Source organism: Panulirus ornatus, chromosome 14 (assembly GCF_036320965.1).
Source record: "Panulirus ornatus isolate Po-2019 chromosome 14, ASM3632096v1, whole genome shotgun sequence".
Lineage (NCBI taxonomy): Eukaryota > Metazoa > Arthropoda > Malacostraca > Decapoda > Palinuridae > Panulirus > Panulirus ornatus.
The window spans coordinates 42,715,881-42,721,880 of NC_092237.1; the positions used below are offsets into that span (position 1 = coordinate 42,715,881).

Consider the following 6,000-nt stretch of genomic DNA (forward strand, 5'->3'; position numbering starts at 1 on the left):
ATATAGTTACAGCTTGAGAAAGGACGTGATACTAAACTGATACTTTACCAGTAATGAAAACTTTGCATTACTAGCTCAGGTTGGGTGAAGTTTTCATGTTATGTGACTTTATATAAGATTCACATATTTTCTTCTACATTTTCACTGAACGACGTAGTCCCCGCCCCCCCCCCCCCCCAACTCATACATTTATTATCTTAAAACAATCAACTAACCTTGTACGTCAACAATGTCTTAGTGAAGACTACTAAACGTCAGGAATCCATTGATGTGCTTTTTTTTTCATATTCATTTCAATTATATCTATGGTGCCCCTCAGGTACACATGTATGAAATTGAGCAGGGGACAGAAACTTCTCGGGTAGCCACTGAGATGCAATTCTACCATGTCAAGATTAAATTTAACTTTCGAGATATAACGCCACGTAAGGAAAATATGTCCGTTTACTAACCTTGTCTCACCTCAAGAGAACCCTACTACGTCGGCGAAATATTCCAGTACAATGTACACGCAGAAGGTACTGCTACTAGTCTGAAATCACTTGCAGTCTTCACTCTTCTACAATCAGTACGATATACCTGTACAAAACCTTAAGTTACTTCACAGTAAATCAAAAAGATTGTCGTTCCCAGGTTTCGTCATAGTTGTTTACGTGTAAACAGCTGTTGTACAATCAAATGAACCCGGAGCTGAGCTCCGTTGCCTTAATGTTTCACTTTCTCTTATCATAATGTTTGCCAACTGGCGTAAGTGACATTGAATATTATGGTTGGTTGGTTGGTCTTTTGGGCTATCAACTTGGAAGGTCATGGTTGTAAGGGCCACGTTCTGTGGTTGTTTTTTGGGCTTTAGGCTTATGAACTGCTGAGGTCTTTATTGCTTGTGCCTTAGGCCTATGACAGGGTCATTAATTACGGCAATCAATGTCAAGCTACATTTGATACCAACTACGTTCTCATTATGAATGCGACTGTTTCCTGTAGGGCGGGGTAGCGCCAAGAATGGATGAAGGCCAGCAAGTATGAATATGTACATGTGTATATATGTATATGTCTGTATATATATATATATATATATACATATGGCATGAGAAGAGTGGGAGGTGGGTTGATTAGAAAGGGTAGTGAGTGGTGGGATGAAGAAGTAAGAGTATTAGTGAAAGAGAAGAGAGAGGCATTTGGACGATTTTTGCAGGGAAAAAATGCAGTTGAGTGGGAGACGTATAAAAGAAAGAGACAGGAGGTCAAGAGAAAGGTGCTAGAGGTGAAAAAGAGGGCAAATGAGAGTTGGGGTGAGAGAGTATCATTAAATTTTAGGGAGAATAAAAAGATGTTCTGGAAGGAGGTAAATAAAGTGCGTAAGACAAGGGAGCAAATGGGAACTTCAGTGAAGGGCGCAAATGGGGAGGTGATAACAAGTAGTGGTGATGTGAGAAGGAGATGGAGTGAGTATTTTGAAGGTTTGTTCAATGTCTTTGATGACAGAGTGGCAGATATAGGGTGTTTTGGTCGAGGTGGTGTGCAAAGTGAGAGGGTTAGGGAAAATGATTTGGTAAACAGAGAAGAGGTAGTAAAAGCTTTGCGGAAGATGAAAGCCGGCAAGGCAGCAGGTTTGGATGGTATTGCAGTGGAATTTATTAAAAAAGGGGGTGACTGTATTGTTGACTGGTTGGTAAGGTTATTTAATGTATGTATGACTCACGGTGAGGTGCCTGAGGATTGGCGGAATGCGTGCATAGTGCCATTGTACAAAGGCAAAGGGGATAAGAGTGAGTGCTCAAATTACAGAGGTATAAGTTTGTTGAGTATTCCTGGTAAATTATATGGGAGGGTATTGATTGAGAGGGTGAAGGCATGTACAGAGCATCAGATTGGGGAAGAGCAGTGTGGTTTCAGAAGTGGTAGAGGATGTGTGGATCAGGTGTTTGCTTTGAAGAATGTATGTGAGAAATACTTAGAAAAGCAAATGGATTTGTATGTAGCATTTATGGATCTGGAGAAGGCATATGATAGAGTTGATAGAGATGCTTTGTGGAAGGTATTAAGAATATATGGTGTGGGAGGCAAGTTGTTAGAAGCAGTGAAAAGTTTTTATCGAGGATGTAAGGCATGTGTACGTGTAGGAAGAGAGGAAAGTGATTGGTTCTCAGTGAATGTAGGTTTGCGGCAGGGGTGTGTGATGTCTCCATGGTTGTTTAATTTGTTTATGGATGGGGTTGTTAGGGAGGTAAATGCAAGAGTTTTGGAAAGAGGGGCAAGTATGAAGTCTGTTGGGGATGAGAGAGCTTGGGAAGTGAGTCAGTTGTTGTTCGCTGATGATACAGCGCTGGTGGCTGATTCATGTGAGAAACTGCAGAAGCTGGTGATTGAGTTTGGTATAAAGTGTGTGAAAGAAGAAAGTTAAGAGTAAATGTGAATAAGAGCAAGGTTATTAGGTACAGTAGGGTTGAGGGTCAAGTCAATTGGGAGGTGAGTTTGAATGGAGAAAAACTGGAGGAAGTGAAGTGTTTTAGATATCTGGGAGTGGATCTGTCAGCGGATGGAACCATGGAAGCGGAAGTGGATCATAGGGTGGGGGAGGGGGCGAAAATTCTGGGAGCCTTGAAGAATGTGTGGAAGTCGAGAACATTATCTCGGAAAGCAAAAATGGGTATGTTTGAAGGAATAGTGGTTCCAACAATGTTGTATGGTTGCGAGGCGTGGGCTATGGATAGAGTTTTGCGCAGGAGGATGGATGTGCTGGAAATGAGATGTTTGAGGACAATGTGTGGTGTGAGGTGGTTTGATCGAGTAAGTAACGTAAGGGTAAGAGAGACGTGTGGAAATAAAAAGAGCGTGGTTGAGAGAGCAGAAGAGGGTGTTTTGAAATGGTTTGGGCACATGGAGAGAATGAGTGAGGAAAGATTGACCAAGAGGATATATATGTCGGAGGTGGAGGGAACGAGGAGAAGAGGGAGACCAAATTGGAGGTGGAAAGATGGTGTGAAAAAGATTTTGTGTGATAGGGGCGTGAACATGCAGGAGGGTGAAAGGAGGGCAAGGAATAGAGTGAATTGGAGCGATGTGGTATACCGGGGTTGACGTGCTGTCAGTGGATTGAATCGGGGCATGTGAAGCGTCTGGGGTAAACCATGGAAAGTTGTGTAGGTATGTATATTTGCGTGTGTGGACGTATGTATATACATGTGTATGGGGGTGGGTTGGGCCATTTCTTTCGTCTGTTTCCTTGCGCTACCTCGCAAACGCGGGAGACAGCGACAAAGCAAAAAAAAAAAAAAAAAAAAATATATATGTATATATATATATATATATATATATATATATATATATATATATATATATATATATATATAACCTTATCCCTGGGGATAGGGGATTAAGAATACTTCCCACGTATTCCCTGCGTGTCGTAGGCGACTAAAAGGGGAGGGAGCGGGGGGCTGGAAATCCTCCCCTCTCATTTTTTTTTTAATTTTCCAAAAGAAGGAACAGAGGGGGCCAGGTGAGGTTATTCCAAAAAAGGCCCAGTCCTCTGTTCTTAACGATACCTCGCTAACGCGGGAAATGGCGAATAGTTTAAAAGAAAGAAAGAATATATATATATATATATATATATATATATATATATATATATATATATATATATATGAAATATATATATATATATATATATATATATATATATATATATATATATATATATATATATATGAAATATATATATATATATATATATATATATATATATATATATATATATATATATATATTTCTTTTCTTTTTTCTTTTAAACTATTCGCCATTTCCCGCGTTAGCGAGGTAGCATTAAGAAAAGAGGACTGGGCCTTTTTTGGAATAACCTCACCTGGCCCCCTCTGTTCCTTCTTTTGGAAAATTAAAAAAAAAATGAGAGGGGAGGATTTCCAGCCCCCCGCTCCCTCCCCTTTTAGTCGCCTACGACACGCAGGGAATACGTGGGAAGTATTCTTCATCCCCTATCCCCAGGGATATATATATATATATATATATATATATATATATATATATATATATAATATATATATATGCATATATATATATATATATATATATATATATATATATATATATATATATATATATATATATATATATATATATGCGACAAAGCAAAAAAAAAATATATATGAAATATATATTTTTTTTTTCATACGATTCGCCATTTCCCGCATTTGCGAGGTAGCGTTAAGAACAGAGGACTGGGCCTTAGAGGGAAAATCCTCACCTGGCCCCCTTCTCTGTTCCCTCTTTTGGAAAATTAAAAAAAAACGAGAGGGGAGGATTTCCAGCCACCCGCTCCCGCCCCTTTTAGTCGCCTTCTACGACACGCAGGGAATACGTGGGAAGTATTCTTTCTCCCCTATCCCCAGGGATAATGAAATATATATATATATATATATATATATATATATATATATATATATATATATATTTTTTTTTTTTTTTTTTTTTTTTTTTCAGCTGTCTCCCGCGTTTGCGAGGTAGCGCAAGGAAACAGACGAAAGAAATGGCCCAACCCACCCCCATACACATGTATATACATACGTCCACACACGCAAATATACATACCTACACAGCTTTCCATGGTTTACCCCAGACGCTTCACATGCCCTGATTCAATCCACTGACAGCACGTCAACCCCGGTATACCACATCGCTCCAATTCACTCTATTCCTTGCCCCCCTTTCACCCTCCTGCATGTTCAGGCCCCGATCATACAATCTTTTTCACTCCATATATATATATATATATATATATATATATATATATATATATATATATATATATATATATATATATGAAATTTATATTTATTTCTTATACTTAGTCGCTGTCTCCCGCGTTAGCTAGGTAGCACAAGGAAACACGAAAGAATGGTCCAACCCACCCACATACACATGTATATACATAAACACCCACACACGCACATATACATACCTATACATTTCAACGTATACATACATAGACATAAACATATATACCCATGTACATATTCATACTTGCTGCCTTCATCCATTCTCGTTACCACCTCGCCACTCATAGAAAACAGCAACCCCCCCCCCCCCCCCCACGTGCGTTAGGTAGCACTAGGAAAAGACAGAAAGGTCACATTCTTTCACACTCAGTCTCTAGCTGTCATGTGGAATGCGCCGGAACCACAGCTCCCTTTCCACATCCAAGCCTCACAAAACTTTCCATGGTTAACCCCAGGCGCTGTACGTTCCCTGGTTCAATCCATTGACAGCACGTCGACCTCGGTATACCACATCGTTCGAATTCACTCTTCCCTGCACGCCTTTCACCCTCCTGTATGTTCTGGCCTCGATCCCTCAAAATCTTTTTCACTCCATCCTTCCACCTCCAACTTGGTCTCCCACCTCTCATCGTTCCCTCCACCTCTGACACATATATCCTCTTTGTCAATCTTTCCTCACTCATTCTCTCCATATGTCCAGACCATTTCAACAGACCCTCTTCTGCTCTCGCAACCACAATCTTTTTATTACCACACATCTCTCTTACCCTTTCATCATTAATTACTCGATCTCACCACCTCACACCACTTATTGTTATCAAAGATCTCATTTCCAATTCATCCACCCTCCTCCGCACAACCTTATCTATAGCCCATGCCTCACAACCAAACACTATTCCTTCAAACATACCCATTTTTGCTTTCCAAGATAACGTTCTCGCCTTCCACACATTCTTCAACACTACCAGAACCTTCGCCCCTCCCCCACCCTATGACTCACTTCCGCTTCCATGGTTCCATCCGCTGCCAAATCCACTCCCAGATATCTAAAACACTTCACCTCCTCCATTTTACGCCATTCAAAGTTACCTCCGAATTAATTGCCCCACAACCCTACTGAACCTAATAACCTTGCTTTTATTCATATTTATTCTCAAATTTCCTCTTTCACACACTTTACCAAACTCAGTCACCAACTTCTGCA

The 6,000-nt window shown here is 40.1% G+C and overlaps 1 protein-coding gene across 12 annotated transcripts in view; it reads right to left on the bottom strand.

Annotated features, from left to right (window-relative positions):
* LOC139753355 (solute carrier family 22 member 15-like) overlaps positions 1-805 on the bottom strand; it is a 269,065-nt gene extending 268,260 nt beyond the window's left edge. For 3 of the 12 annotated variants that reach the window (XM_071669724.1, XM_071669723.1, XM_071669717.1), the window contains exon 1: positions 463-797. The gene's annotated coding sequence lies outside the window, so the exon portion shown is untranslated. Of the gene's footprint in view, positions 1-215; positions 426-452 lie in introns of those variants that run through there. The other 9 variants (XM_071669719.1, XM_071669721.1, XM_071669715.1 and 6 more) reach the window with 7 other exon arrangements.
* Positions 806-6,000: the final 5,195 nt, after the last annotated feature.